The sequence below is a fragment of the Talpa europaea genome (assembly GCF_964194135.1).
Source record: "Talpa europaea genome assembly, chromosome: X".
Classification (NCBI taxonomy): Eukaryota; Metazoa; Chordata; class Mammalia; order Eulipotyphla; family Talpidae; genus Talpa; species Talpa europaea.
This window is the reverse complement of record NC_140081.1, coordinates 45782674-45800068: the sequence shown is the minus strand read 5'-3', so window position 1 is coordinate 45800068 and position 17395 is coordinate 45782674. Positions and strand designations below refer to the sequence as shown.

Genomic DNA, 17395 nt, shown 5'->3' with positions numbered 1-17395 from the left:
AAGGAACTTTCCTACCTCATGGAGATTAAAAACCACACTAATGGAAGACCACTGGACTAATGAGGAGATCAAAGAAGAAATTAAAAAATTCTTTGAATTGAATGACAAGGAGGACACAAATATGCTAAATGTATGGGATGCAGCAAAAGCAGTAATAAGAGGAAAATATATAGCAATAGAAGCTCACATCAAGAAACAAGAAAGAACTCAAAGAAACAACCTAATCTCGAAGCTCAAAGATCTAGAAAGAACAACAAAAAAACCCCAAAACCAGTAGAAGAAAAGAAATAACAAAAACCAAAGCAGGAATAAATGAAATTGAAACTAAAAAAAAAAAAATCCAAAAGATCAATTAAACCAAGAGCTGGATCTTCGAAAAAATCAATAAAATAGACAAACCCTAGGCGAGGCTCACAAAGGAAAAAATGAAAGAGAAAAATGAAAGAGGAAAAAATCACAACAGATACAGCAGAAATCAAAAGAATAATCAGTAACTACTATGAACAGTTATATGGAAACAAGTTTAACAATGTAGAGGAGATGGACAAATTCCTACAACTCTACAATCACCCAAAGCTAGATAAAGAAGAAATAGAACACTAAACAGACAAATTACAAGCAGCGAAATTGAAATGGTAACCAAAAACCTCCCCAAATACAAAAGCCCAGGACCTGATGGATTTACAAATGAATTCTACCAAACATTCAGAGAAGAATTAGTGCCTATCCTACACAAACTCTTCCAAAAAATTGAGAAAGAAGGGACAAAACCAAACACGTTCAATGAAGCCAACATTACACTAATACCAATTTCGAACAAGGACAACACAAAAAAGGAAAACTACAGGCCAATCTCCCTAATGAACACTGATGCAAAAATCCTCAATAAAATTTTAGCTATCAGAATCCAACAATGTATCCATAAGATAATTCACCACGACCAAGTAGGATTAATTCCAGGGACACACAAGGATGGTTTAACATCCAAAAATCAATCAACATTATCCAACAAATCAACAAAAAGAAATATAAAAACCACATGATAATATCAAAACATGCTAAGAAAGCTTTCGACAAAGTGCAACACCCATTCATGATAAAAGCCCTTGAAATCCTTGGGATACAAGGAACATACCTCAACATCATAAAGGCCATATACAAAAAGCCAACATCCAGTATCATTCTCAGTGGTGAAAAGCTGAAAGCAATTCCATTAAGATCTGGAACAAGACAAGGATGCCACTTTCACCACTGCTTTTCAATATAATACTGGCAGTCCTAGCCAGAGCAATAAGACAAGAGAAAGACATACAAGGAATCCAAATAGGAAATGATGAAGTCAAACTATCACTATTTGCAGATGATATGATAATATACATAGAGAACCCCAAAAAATCCACAGAAAAACTAATTCAACTCATCAATCAGTTCAGTAAAGTGGCAGGATACAAAATCAACACGCAAAAGTCAGTAGCCTTCCTATACACAAATATAAATCAGAAGAAGAAGAAATCATAAAAACCATCCCTTTTATTATTGAAACAAAAAAAATCAAATATTTTGGAATAAATCTAACAAAAGAGGTAAAGGGCCTATACAAAGAAAACTATAAAACACTGTTAAAATAAATAGAAGAAGACACAAAGAAATGGAAAGACATCCCCTGCTCATGGTTTGGGAGAATAAACATTATTAAAATGGCCATCCTACCAAAAGCAATATACAGATTCAATGCTATTCCAATCAAAATTTCAATGTCATTCTTCAAAGAAATAGAACAATTATTGATGAAATTCATATGGAATCACAAAAAAAAAAAAAAAACGAATAGCCAAATCTCTCCTGAAAAAAAAGAAGGGAATGGAGGCATCACACTCCCAGACTTCAAACTCTACTACAAAGCCATAATCATCAAAACTGCATGGTATTGGAACAAGAACAGACACACAGACCAATGAAATCGAATAGAAAATCCAGAAATAAACCCACAGATTTATGGTCAACTAATATTTGACAAAGGAGCAAAGACTATGCATTGGAGCAAAGAAAGTTTGTTCAAAAAATGGTGCTGAGAAAACTGGGTCGCTACATGCAAAAGAATGAAGCTTGACCACTACCTCAGACCATACACAAAAATCAACTCAAAATGGATTAAAGAACTAGACATAAGACCTGAAACCATAAAATACATAGAAGGAAACATAGGCGAAACACTATGTGATTTGTATATCAAAGACATCTTTACAGACACATCACCCAAAGCAGTGATAGTGAAGGCAAAGTTAAACAGCTGGGACTACATCAAATTAAAGAGGTTCTGCACAGCAAAACGGACAATAACAAAAACAAAGAGAAACCCCACCAACTGGGAGAACATTTTTGCACACAACACTAATGATAAAGGACTGATAACAAAAATCTGCAAAAAACTGATGAGACACAACAACAACAAAGAAAATAATCCTGTGAAAAAATGGGCAGAAGAGCTAAAAAGAAACTTCTCTGAAGAGGAAATGCAAATGGCCAACAGGCATATGAAAAAATGTTCAACATCACTTGCAATGAGGGAAATGCAAATCAAAACTACCATGAGATACCATCTTACACCAGTGAGAATGGCACCTATTAAAAAAACTAGCAACAACAAATGTTGGCGAGGATGTGGAGAAAAAGGAACTCTCCTGCACTGCTGGTGGGAGTGCAAACTGGTCCAACCACTATGGAGAGCTGTGTGGAGATTTCTGGACCTACTCAACATAGAGCTTCAATATGATCCAGCAATTCCACTCCTAGGTATTTACCGAAAGGACGCAGAAACATCAATTCCAAAGAACACCTGCACCCCTATGTTTATAGCAGCACTATTTACAATAGGTAAGCTTTGGAAACAGCCCAAATGCCCAAAAATAGATGACTGGATCAAGAAGATGTGGTACATATATACCATGGAATATTACTCAGCATTCAAAAAAGATAAACACATGCAATTTGCAGCAACATGGATGGCGCTGGAAGGGATCATGCTCAGCGAAATAAGCCAAAAAGAAAAAGAAAAATACCAGATGGTCTCACTCATAGCAGGAATCTAGAAAACTTAAATAAGGGACCAGGAAAATGAATAACTATAAGAAAGTGAAAATCAAAATCAACAAAAAACTATGAACCAGAGACACTTTTTGTGGGGTGGGGTGCGGGAGGGGAGGGATTGGGGTCTGAATGGGGGTGTTGCAATTGTATGGGGAATATAAAAATAAAATTTATTATTTAAAATAAAAATAAAGTAAATAATGAATTCTTAAAAAAAAAAAAAAACTAGCAACAACAAATGTTGGCTAGGGTGTGGAGAAAAAGGAACTCTTCTGCACTGTTGGTGGGAGTGCAAACTGGTCCAACCATTATGGAGAGCTGTGTGGAGATTTCTGGACCTACTCAACATAGAGCTTCCATATGATCCAGCAATTCCCTCCTAGGTATTAACCCAAAGGACACAGAAACATCAATTCCAAAGAACACCTGCACCCTTATGTTTATAGCAGCACTATTTACAATAGCTAAGCTTTGGAAACAGCCCAAATGACCAAAAATAGATGACTGGATCAAGCAGATGTGGTACATATATACCATGGAATATTACTCAGCATTCAAAAAAGATAAACACATGCAATTTGCAGCAACATGGACGGCGCTGGAAGGGATCATGCTCAGCGAAATAAGCCAGAAAGAAAAAGAAAAATACTGGATGTTCTCACTCATAGCAGGGATCTAGAAAACTTAAATAAGGGACCAGGAAAGTGAATAACTACAGGAAAGTGAAAATCAAAATCAACAAAAAACTATGATCCAGAGACACTTTTTTGGTGGTTGGGGGCGTGAGGGGAGGCATTGTGTTCAGAATGGGGTGGTTGCAATTATATGGGGAATAGAAAAATAAAATTTATTATTTTAAATAAATAAATAAATAAATAAATCTTTTTAAAAAAAAGTATCACTCTTTGCAGGTGACATGACAATATACATCAAAATGCCATTAAAATTGTTAGAAACAATAAATTAATAAATTGAATTGGGAGTCTACAAAATCAGTATATAAGTCTGTTGCATTCCTATATTAAAACAACAAACCAGAAGAGAAAGAAGTCCAGGAAAATCTATCGTTTTTAATCATATAAAGAATTAAGTTCCTAGGACTATACCTAACAGAGGAGGTGAAAGCCCTGTACAAGGAAAATAATAAGAGATTTTTAAAGGAAATAGAAGACACAAAGAAATGGAAAGGTAGTTCCTGGTCATATTTTGGAATATTAACTTTGTTGAAATAGTCATGTTACACAAAGAAATTTACAGAGTCAATGCAATTCCTATGAAAGTTTCAATTGGGATTCTTCAAAGAAATAGAACAAACATTACTAAAAGTTTTATGGAACCACAAAAGACCCCAAATAGCCAAAGCTATCCTGACAAAAAAAAGAAGAAGAACAGTAAAGAGAATTGAGGTATCACACTTCCAGACCTCAAATTATATTATAAAGTCATAATGATTAAAACAGTCTGGTACTATAACAAAAAAAAAGACACACAGACCAATAGAATATAATTAAGAGCCCAGATATAAACCCACACCTATATGGACAGTTAACCTATGACAAAGGATTCTAAAACATACACTGAAACAAGGATAGCCTCTTCAAGAAATGCTGTTGGCAAAACTGGATAGCTGCATGCAAAAGAATGAAACACGTCCATTATCCCACATCATTCACAAAACTCAATTCAATGAATCAAATGGGCCTCCCGGTGGTGCAGCAGGTTGAGCATCATGCTGTGAAGCTGTCCACAGCCTCTGCACTGCGGGTTCGATTCCCGGCCAGCCACGGAGAAACCCACATGGTGCGGCAGACCTCTCCTGCCTCGCCTGCTGCTCCCCTTAGCAATGTCTTCGGTCCATCTACCTGTTATGCTGCCCACTCTGGCTCTGGCGAATTCTCTCACCCTCCCGAGCCTCTGACTGTACCCCAGTTCTTGTATAAATAAATAAATCTTAAAAAAAAACAAAATGAATCAAATATTTGGAAGTAAAATACATAGAAGAAAACATAAGTAAAACATTTTACAGCATCAGCTTTAGTAATGCTGTTATGGGTTCATCCCCAACAGCAAGGAAAACAAAGAGAACATAAACTTAATTCAAATAGCACCACTTCAAAATAAAAACCTTCTGCACAACAAAAGAGACCATAACTAGAACAAAAAGAACCCTACTGAATGAGATAAAATATTTGCACACCATACATCTGATAAGGTACTGATATCAAAAATACAGAAAGAACTCATAAAACTCTGCAAAAACAAAACAAATAACCCAAGCAGAAGATGATCAGAAGAAATAAAGACATTTCTGCAAAGAAGACAGTCAGACTGAAAACAGGCACATGAAAAAAAAATGTTTGCCATCTCTAATTATCAGAGAAATGTAAATCAAAACTAATGAGATACCACTTCACACATGTGAAAATGGTCCATATCGAAAAGACCAGATACATCAAGTTTTGGTGAGGATGTGCAGAAAAGGGAAACATTCTACAATGCTGGTGTGGTAACTCAAACTGGTCTAGCACTTATGGAAAGCAGTATGGAGGTGTCTCAAAGCATTAAAAATTGATTTGCCATTCAACCCAGTATTTCACTCCTAGGCATCTACCCCCAAAATTCAAAACCATTAATTTGAAAGCAAACTTGCACTCCCCATGTTGACTGCAGTGCTATGTACTATAGCTAAATTATGGAAATGATCTAAGTGTCCCCCAACAGATGAATGGATCAAGAAGATGTGGTGTATATACACAATGGAATATTACTCAGTGATCAAAAGAGATAAACTCATGTCATTTGTGGTATCATGGATGGAGCTGGAGGGGATGATGTTAACAGAAATAAGTCAAATGGGGAAAGATAAATACCAGATAATGTCACTAATATGTGGAATATAGAGTAACTAAATTAAGAGTCAGAGAAAGATAAACTTAAAAACTAACAGAAACAAAGCACCATGGAGTGGAGAGGGTGAGGGAGGGGTCAGAGTGAAGAGGGAAGAAAGCACAATGGACTATGGTGGTGAGATATGGGTGAGTTACTGGTGGGTACACTATGGTGGTACGACCTGATGAGGCTATCCAATATTACCTCAAATAAAAATAAATTAAAATAAATAAAATAAAATATAAAGTTTATATAATATTAAAAGAAGACAAAGAACAGAGGGATCATACTCCTAGACTTCAACCTATACTACCAAGTTTAGTAATGAAAACACTATGGTAGTGGAATAAAAATGGACACACAGATTAATGGAATAGAATTGAGAAGCCAGAAATAAATCCACAATTAAGTGGACAAAGGAACTAAGAATATACATTGGAGAACAAAAAGTCTCTTCAACAAATGGTGTTGGGAATACAGGGCAGCTACATGCCACTATTTCACATCACACACCAAAAATTACCTCAAAATGAATTAAAGACTTGGATGTAAGACCTGAAGCCATAAATACATAGAAGAAAATGTAGGCAAAACAGTCATCGACCAGAGTGATGTATTTGGGGGCTCTACACCTGTGAGTAGGGAAACAAAAGCAAAAGTAAACAAATGGGGCAAACATTAACCTATAAAGCTTCTGCAAAGCAAAAGAAACTATTACTAAAACAAAAGACACTGTACTGACTGGGAGAAAATATTTGTACATCATGCATCTAACAAGGAGCTAATATCCAAGATCTACAAAGAACTCATACAACTCAACAAATATGTAAAAACCCAGTCAAAAATGGTCAAAAAGCAAAATAAGTCAGAAGGAGAAACACAAACACCAGAGACTGTCAATTATATGTGGAATACGGGGAAACCAGATAAAAGATTAAATAAAGCCAAACTCAAAAACTAGCCCTTGAAATCAGACTATAGAAATGAGACATTCAATGGGGAGGGGAAAGGGAAGAAGCAACCACAAAGAGGGGAGAGCACAATGGGTGGACGATGGGTGCTTTGCTGTTGGGTAATATAATATACCCCATACACTGGAAGGTATGGGGTATATTATATTTCCTAAATACAAACAACAGTGTAAACCAACATTACGTCAATATTTTTTTTTTAAATGGCAGAAGAACTAAGTAGACACTTCTCCAAAGACGACAAACATGGCCAATAAGAACATGAAAACAATGCTCATTATCACTAATCATCAGGGAAATGTAAATCAAAACCACAATGAGATATTAGCTCATACCAGTGAGAATGGCCCATTTCAAAAAATGCAGCAACAACAAATCCTGGTGAGGGCATGAAGAAAAAGGAACCCTCATACACCGTTGGTGGGAAAGTAGACTGGTTCCGCTCCTACTGAAAAAATCATGGAGGTTTCTCAAAATATTAAAAAGAGAGCTACCATAGGAACCAGTAATTCAACTTCTAGGCTTCTACCCAAAGAATGCAAAAACACTCATTTGAAGGGATATATTCACTGTTACGTGAACTGTGCAGTACTATTTACAACAGCCAAGGCAGGATACAAGACAGGATAAGTGCTTAATGACAATGAGTAGATTAAGAAGATAAGATACATACATACATACATATACACATACGTATACAAACATACACATACAAACATACATACATACATACATACATACATACATACTCAGGTATAAAAAAAGATGAATGCCAGCCACTTGCAACATCATGAATGGAACTGGAAAGGACTATGTTAAGTTAAATGAGCCAAAAAGAGAGAAAGACAAATACCAGATGGTTTCATTCATATGTGGAATATTGAGAAACAAAACAAAAGGTCAGACAACACCAAACTGAAAACCCTATAAATCTGACTGTAAAACTGAGGCTACCAGAGGAGAAGGAGGCAGGTGGAAGGCAAGTGGGGAGAGGGCCCAATGGACTATGGGTGCCTTGTGCTGGGTGTGGTAGCATACACCTAAAGAGGTGGGATCTTATATTTATGAATCATATACAGTGTTGTAAACCTATGTTACCTTAATTAAAATAATATATTAAAAAGAAGGAATGAAATTTTTATACATGCTACAACATGAATGAAATTTGAAAACATTATCATAAGTGTGAAAGAAGCAAGTCACAAATGTCCATGCATTATATTATAGAGTTGTGCATTCTTCACCAGTGTCTAATTTTGGAATACTTTTTATCACTCCAAAAAGAAGTCTCATGCCTTAATATAGTCACTTCCAGCTCTCTTTTCACATTGTCTATTGCAACCACTAATCTATTTTCTGTCTTTATGGATGTCCCTATTCTGAATATTTGACATAAATTGAATAATATATGTGACCATTTACATCTAGCTTCTTAGTTAGCATGTTTTCAAGGTTCATAGAAGTTATGAATAACTGGGGCCTCCCTGGTGGCACAGGCAGTTGAGCTCAGCGCTGTGAAGCTGTCCACAGCCTCTGCAGTGCTAGTTCATTCCCCGCTGGCCGCAGAGCAACCCACATGGCGTGACAAACCTCTCCTATTTTGCCCACTGCTCCCCTCAGTAGTATATTTCAGTCAGTCTTCCTGTTCTGTTCCCTGCTCTGTCTCTGGTGAATCCTCTCACCCTACCACATGTTTGGGCTGTACCTCAGTTCTTATATAAATAAATAAATCTTAAAAAAAGAAGTTATGAATAACTATAGCATGTATAAATATTTCATTACTTTTTATGGCAGTATTGACTTTTGGCAAAGAAGCAAAAGTAGTTCAATGGAACAAGTATAGTCTTTTCAACATAAGATGATGAAGTAAGTGAACATCCATACATTTAAAAAAAATCTTAAACTAAACTTTACCCTCATACTAAATTAAATCAATGTGGACTGAGTCTAAGAGCAACATGTAAAACTACAAAAATTTTATAAATAAAAAACTTAAAATTGGCACTATTACATGGCATGGCACACTTTTAAAAAGTGGTAAATAGCACCTCTGCAAATTAAATCTTTTGTTCTTGAAAAGATCTCTTTAAGAAAATGAAAAAATAGGCCACAGATTGGAGAAAATATTTGTAAAACACATATCCAAGAAGTGACTAGTATCTTAGTAAAGCACTCTCAAAATGCAATGGTTTAAAAAATTCAATTAGAAAATGGAAAAAGATACACAGAGACAGTTCACCAAACAGGATAATGACAAATAAGATGTTCTACCTCATTAGCAATTAGGAAAGTGCAACTTCAAACCAGAACTTCACCACACACCTATTTGAATGAATAAAACAAAAATTAGTGATACCACCAAATACTAGCAAGGATGTAGAAAAACAATCACTAATAAATTGCTGGTGGGGAGGGAAATTATTACAGGTAGTTTGGATAAGAATTTGGCAGTTTTATATAAAACTGAAACTGCATGCTTCAGATAACCCAGCACTTGCACTCTTGAATAACAATCCTAATATAGAAAGATATAGAAATAATGTTTACATAAAAACCTGTATTCAAATGTTCTTAGCAGCTGAATTCATTATAACTAAAACCTGGAAAAAGACCAGATGTTCTTCAACATGTGAATGGTTAAACTGTCGCAATAAAAGAAGTAACCTATGGAGACACACAACAATTTATAACTGTGTTGAGTGAAAAAAGCCAGCCTGAAAAGGACATTTACTGTATAATATCTTTTATACAACATTCTAGAAATGAGAAATTTATGTGTAGAAATGAAATGGTTGTTGTGAGTCAGATATAAGGGAGGGGTGGTAGGTGTATCTGACAAAAGGAGGGATCTTCATGTTAACATGGTATATCTCCATATCAATGACAACATCCTGGTTATTACATCATATTGTAGTTTTGCAAAATGTTAACATTGAGGGAAACTGGATAAAAGCTACACAGGATCTCTCTGTATTATTTCTTTCCTTTTTTTTAATATTCTTTTTTTTAAGAACTATTTATTTATTTATTTATTTGTTTGTTTGTTTATACAAACAACGGGTACAGTCAGAAGCACAAGAGGGTGAGAGAATTCACCAGAGCTAGAGCGGGGAGCAGAGCAGGCAGAAGGACCGAAGTACACTGCTGAGGGGAGCAGCGGGCGGCAGGAGAGGTCTGCGCACCATGTGGGACCCGCCTCTGGTGGCCGGGGAGCAGCCGGGGATTGAGCTGGCGCCGCAGAGGGCGTGGGCAGCTTCGCAACCCAGCGCTCAACCGCTGCGCCACGGGGGAGGTCCTCTGTATTATTTCTTATATGTGTACATCAATCTATTATCAAAATTAAAACACTTATTTTTATCTTAAAAAAGAAGACAAAATAAAGACTTTCTCAGAGATACAAAAGCCGAAACAACTAACTCCTTATCAGCATATCCACAGTAGGAGAACTGTTACAACATATCTTCAGGAAAGAGTAAAATTAGAGCAGACAGAAATATGGATCTATACAAGGGAATGAAGGGCACCAGAAATGATAAATGCATGGGTAAACACAAAACTTTTTTTATACTGTGTACACTATAAGCCCTAAAGCAACCAATACAACAATAAAACTATTACAGGCAATAGTACAATAAAGGTCATGCAAAAGTATTGTAGCAATACTCATTCAACCCAAGAGAAAACAGAAAAAAGGGGAAAAGAGGACAAAAATTAGATGGGAGAAACAGAAAACAAATGACAAGATGACAGATATACACCTAAATCATATTAATTGTAACATTAAATAACAAACTAGGTAAAAAAAAATGAGTCAAGTATATGCTGTCTACAAGAAATATGTTCCTAACATAAAGACACAAGTAGGTTAAAAAGAAGAAAAAGACATACCAAGGTAACACCAATCAAAAGAAACCTGGAGTATTTATATTAATCATAGAATTTGGAGCAAATAATATAATTAGGGACAAAGGTCATTTCATAGTGATAAAACAGGCAATTCAAATAGGGGACAATCCTAAATGTTTATTCACTTAATGACCAAATTTCACAGAACATAAACATTGATAGAATAGCAAGAAGAAATAGATGAATGTACAATTATACTTAGAGATTTCCTTACTCTTAATAATTTACAAAAATTCAGTAAGAGAATAGAAGACTTTGCAACACTAGTAATGAAAGTGAATTAATTAATATTTTTAGAAAACTGCACTAAACATTTGGAGAATACACACTTTTTTCACCTGCAGAGACCAAGACAGACCATATTCTCGGTCATAAAACAACTATCAATAAATTCAAGTAACAAAAAGTATTATTTCAACACAGTGGAATTAAAATAGAAATCAAGAACAGAAATATATGTGGAAAACCACCAAATATTTGGAAATGAAACAATGTACTTCTATCAAAGCCATGGTTCAAGGAAGAAAGCAAAAGGGATATTAGAAGAAGATAAAGAATGAAGCTTGACCACTACCTCACACCATACACAAAAATCAACTCAAAATGGATGAAAGAACTAGACATAAGACCTGAAACCATAAAATACATAGAAGGAAATATAGGCGAAACACTACGTGATATTCACATCAAAGATATCTTTAGAGACACATCACCCAAAGCAGTGATAGTGAAGGCAAAGATAAACAGCTGGGACTACATCAAATTAAAGAGCTTCTGCACAGCAAAAGAGACAATAACAAAAACACTAATGATAAAGGACTGATCACAAAAATCTGCAAAGAGCTGATGAGACTCAACAACAACAAAGAAAATAATCCCGTCAAAAAATGGGCAGAAGAGCTAAAAAGAAACTTCTCTGAAGAGGAAATGCAAATGGCCAACAGGCATATGAAAAAATGTTCAACATCACTTGTAATTAGGGAAATGCAAATCAAAACTACCACGAGATAACCATCTTACACCAGTGAGAATGGCACATATTAAAAAAACTAGCAACAACAAATGTTGGCGAGGGTGTGGAGAAAAAGGAACTCTTCTGCACTGTTGGTGGGAGTGCAAACTGGTCCAACCACTATGGAGAGCTGTGTAGAGATTTCTGGACCTACTAAACAAAGAGCTTCCATATGATCCAGCAATTCCACTCCTAGGTATTTACCCAAAGCTCACGGAAACATCAATTCCAAAGAGCACCTGCACCCCTATGTTTATAGCAGCACTATTTACAATAGCTAAGCTTTGGAAACAGCCCAAATGCCCAAAAATAGACGACTGGATCAAGAAGATGTGGTACATATATACCATGGAATATTACTCAGGATTCAAAAAAGATAAACACATGCAATTTGCAGCAACATGGCGCTGGAAGGGATCATGCTCAGCGAAATAAGCCAGAAAGAAAAAGAAAAATACCGGATGGTCTCACTCATAGCAGGAATCTAGAAAACTTAAATAAGGGACCAGGAAAATGAATAACTACAAGAAAGTGAAAATCAAAACCAACAAAAAACTATGATCCAGAGACACTTTTTAGGGGGTGGGGGGCAGGAGGGGAGGGATTGGGGTCAGAATGGGGGGGTTGCAATTGTATGGGGAATAGAAAAATAAAATTTATTATTTAAAAGAAAAGATTTTGAATGGAATGATATACAGTACATCAGAATCAATTACTTGATGGAAATCTGTAACACCAAATGTCTATCTTAGAACTGAAAAAAGAAAATTCTCAAATCAAAGTTCTTATATTTTTATATTAAATAAGTAGTAAAAGAAGAACATATTGAAGCCACATAAGAAATATTTGTAGTTCACAATCTGTCAGGTAAGGTAATGCGCCTTGAACAGTCAAAACAATTTTGAAAAAAGAACATTGCTGAAGGACTTAAACTATTTTGTTTGGGAGCTAATATAAAGCTACAGTAATTAAGACAGTGTCTTACTGAGTAGACATAGACAAACTGACCAATGAAACATAGCAGTGTGTAGAAAAAGATCTACTCTTCTATTGTCACTAGATTTTTCAACATAGGTGCCAAGACAATACGATGGACAGAGCTGTTTATTCAACAATCAGTACAGAAACAAATAGATACCGTCATGCAAAAAAAAAAAAAAAAGAAAGAAATATAGCTTGGCTCTTACAACATATTGTATTCAAAATTAAGACAATAGGAGACACTGACCTAAATGTAAGAACTAAAACTATAAAACTTCAAGACAAAAAGAGGCCAATCTCAACTTCCTTGAATTTGCCAAAGATTTCTTAAATATGACACAAACCCACAAATTCTAAAAGGGAAAAAATCATTACGGTGATTTTTTTTTTCAAAGAAGCATTACATTTAATGAGGAATGTGGGTGCATGTGATGTTTTCTTGTTTTTTTTAATTTATTTTTATTTTTTTTATTTTTTTATAATAAATTTTATTTTTATATTCCCCATACAATTGCAACCCCCTTATTTTGACCCCAATCCCTCCCCTCCCCGCCCCCTACCCCTCATAGAGTGTCTCTGGTTCATAGTTTACCTTTCATAAGGCACCATTGTGCCACTGTAAAGGCAAGCCACAGACTGGGAAAAAATATTTGCAAAACATGCATTTGATAAAGGACATGCACCTAAAATGTTTATGAACTTCTACAACTCAATAAGATGATAAAGTTAATAAAATATAGGCAAAATACAATGGATTTTAAATACCTTAATACTTTATATAGATCTTTAAATTAATTTTAATTATATTTCATTTTAATTTTTATAATTTATATCAAAACCATTATAAGTCATTATATAAATGACCTTAATATTTTACATAGAACTTTATATTAATTTTAAGTATATTTCATTTTAATTTTTTTATAATAAATTTTATTTTTATATTCCCCATACAATTGCAACCCCCTGATTTTGAACCCAATCCCTCCCCTCCCCGCTCCCTACCCTTCAGAGTGTCTCTGGTTCATAGTTTTTTGTTGATTTTGATTTTCACTTTCTTATAGTTATTCTTTTTCCTGGTCCCTTATTTAAGTTTTCTAGATTCCTGCTATGAGTGAGACCATCCAGTATTTTCCTTTTTCTTTCTGGCTTATTCCGCTGAGCATGATCCCTTCCAACGCCATCCACGTTGCTGCAAATTGCATGTGTTTATCTTTTTTGAATGCTGAGTAATATTCCATGGTATATATGTACCACATCTTCTTGATCCAGTCATCTATTTATGGGCATTTGGGCTGTTTCCAAAGATTAGCTATTGTAAACAGTGCTGCTATAAACATAGGGGTGCAGGTGCTCTTTGGAATTGATGTTTCTGTGTCCTTTGGGTAAATACCTAGGAGTGGAATTGCTGGATCATATGGAAGCTCTATGTTGAGTAGGTCCAGAAATCTCCACACAGCTCTCCATAGTGGTTGGACCAGTTTGCACTCCCACCAGCAGTGCAGGAGAGTTCCTTTTTCTCCACACCCTCGCCAACATTTGTTGTTGCTAGTTTTTTTTTAATACGTGCCATTCTCACTGGTGTAAGATGGTATCTCATGGTAGTTTTGATTTGCATTTCCCTGATTACAAGTGATGTTGAACATTTTTTCATATGTCTGTTGGCCATTTGCATTTCCTCTTCAGAGAAGTTTCTGTTTAGCTCTTCTGCCCATTTTTTGATGGGATTATTTTCTTTGTTGTTGTTGAGTCTCATCAGCTCTTTGCAGATTTTTGTGATCAGTCCTTTATCATTAGTGTTGTGTGCAAAAATGTTCTCCCAGTTGGTGGGGTTTCTCTTTGTTTTTGTTATTGTCTCTTTTGCTGTGCAGAAGCTCTTTAATTTGATGTAGTCCCAGCTGTTTATCTTTGCCTTCACTATCACTCCTTTGGGTGATGTGTCTCTAAAGATGTCTTTGAGTGCATATCACATAGTTTTTTGCCTTTATTTCCTTCTATGTATTTTATGGTTTCAGGTCTTATGTCTAGTTCTTTAATCCATTTTGAGTTGATTTTTGTGTATGGTGTGAGGTAGTGGTCAAGCTTCATTCTTTTGCATGTAGCGACCCAGTTTTCCCAGCATCATTTATTGAACAAACTTTCTTTGCTCCAATGCATAGTCTTTGCTCCTTTGTCAAAGATTAGTTGACCATAAATCTGTGGGTTTATTTCTGGATTTTATATTCGAGTCCATTGGTCTGTGTGTCTGTTCTTGTTCCAATACCATGCAGTTTTGATGATTATGGCTTCATAGTATAGTTTGAAGTCTGGTAGTGTGATGCCTCCATTCCTTTCTTTTTTTTTTTCAGGAGAGCTTTGGCTATTCGGGGTTTTTTGTGATTCCATATGAATTTCATCAATAATTGTTCTATTTCTTTGAAGAATGACATTGAAATTTTTATTTTATAAATGACCTTAATACTTTATATAGAACTTTATATTAATTTTAAGTATATTTCATTTTAATTTTTATAATTTATATCAAAACCATTATAATAAGTCTTTATAATGATAAAATCATGTAACATAAAATATTGTAAAAGAAAAAATAAAATCAATACATCGAGAATAACTAGAAATATAACAGGAGCTCTGCTACGGGGCACCCTGTGCTCATCAGCACACCCAGCATGAGCAGGGTTTGACAGCCCATCCTGGTGCAGAGCAGGTTTTGACACACTGGTGGGAGCAGTTTTTAAAATCCTCGTGGTTTTGAAAAATGCACCAACCAGGTTTACATTTGTACCAGCCCCAATGAAGTTTTGAAAACAGTGCCAGTTTTGAAAACAGGCCAATTAGGTTTGAAACACAGTACCCTGAAGGGACATAAGCAGGGCAGCAGACAAATTCAATCAGACCTCTGAGACTTGTCAATCAACTTGCCTGAGACTGACTCATCTACAAGACCTTAGGTTCCAGCCTTCAGATTTCCTGGTAGACCTTTGCATCTGATCTCTGAGACCTTCAGTTCCTGCCATCGCATCTCCAAGACCTTCAGTTACAGGCTTCAGGATTTTGCTTCTTCACTTCTGATTGAGAACAGCCACTTCTGCCTTTGGCAAGGCCAGCACAACCTCCTGACCACTGGTGCCTTATCCACTGGCACTGCTGCCTAACCATTATTCCTGCCTTCAAAATCATCTACTGACAAGTACCTTTGGTATGTGTCTGGTGCCTCTAAAGAGCTGTATGCCTCTGGCCTGTGCCCAGCATCTCCAAGAACTGTCTGCTGCTGATATTGCCTAATGACTGTTGCTGAATGGTGCTACCTTGAGCTGTATACCAGTGCCTGATACTCTGGCACTGCCTCTGAGTTGTCCACCATTTCCAATCCTCCAGCACCTCCTCCTGACCACTGCTTCTGCCTCCAGAATGTCTGGCACCACCTTGTTGCCTCTGGCATTGTCCAGTCTGGGCCCCGGATAGGTGCTGTTGGCTGCCACAGTGCCACCTCAGCAGTGCCACCTGTGATTACATCCAGCTGCCACCATGAGTTTGGTTCTGGTCTACTACTTGTAGTTGTGTCACTAGCTCCCATCTCTCATCAAAAGGACAATGAGCATGGTTAGTTTGGACTAGTGGGCACTGAAGTCACAATTTGGGGTATGACAGATGGCCATTTGTGGCCTTAGAATCTCTTTCCTTCCTCCCAAATTCCCTATATCTTGCACCCCTTTGTAAATCATCTCAGTTGTTACACTTCGTGTTTGAACTGTGTTTTACAATTGCAAGCACATGGTGAGTACCCATGAACTGTGATATTCCCACAGCATGTTTTCAGAAGCACAATTCAACAAACATGCACAATGATTATGAATGACGGGTAAGATTCTGAAGGCTGGAGTGATATCCTAGAATAGGAGAACAAAAGCATTATACATTTCATAGGCATCCCAAAAACAGAGTACTGAATCATTGACTACCAAAGAGAAATTCTGAGGATTACTCTTCTTCAACAACCACGAGAGAATGGGCATTTTCAAAGTAGGGAATATTATCTTTTGGATAACAAGGTAGATAAAATAATGCTGGCATATAGTAGGATATCAATTTTTGTTGAATAAATGAGTAAACCAGTTCTCTTATCATCTATATCACTGCTGTTAAGTCTAAAAAATTCTTAAGGGGTGGGGGGTTATAGGAGACCAGAATTTTGACATTTGGTGATAAGTAATTATTCCTGCCCACAGCAGAGAGTGTTAATATAATTTTGATATCTCAGAAAGAAAATAGTTTTTAAAACAATGTTCCAAAGCAATTTGGACTGCTAGGTGGTGCCATGCCTATGACAATTTGATTTACAGATCTTATCTAAAACATTTTAAGTTAAAGTGACTTCAAATTAATTTTGGTTTGAGAATTTCATGCTAACCATTGATAAGATTATAAATACCCTGGGATGCTACCCTAGATGACAAGATGCCCGAGTGATTGAGATGCCATTCAGAGCATTTTGTTCCTAAGCAAAATGATCTCAGCTCTAGTTATTTATAATAAAGCCCCTTTATAA

General features: G+C 36.0%; 1 protein-coding gene across 9 annotated transcripts in view; it reads right to left on the bottom strand.

Annotated features, from left to right (window-relative positions):
* Positions 1 to 17395, bottom strand: part of EDA (ectodysplasin A) — a gene marked incomplete at its 3' end in the record, with an annotated part of 486468 nt that overhangs the window by 318656 nt on the left and 150417 nt on the right. The gene's annotated exons all lie outside the window — the stretch shown is intronic.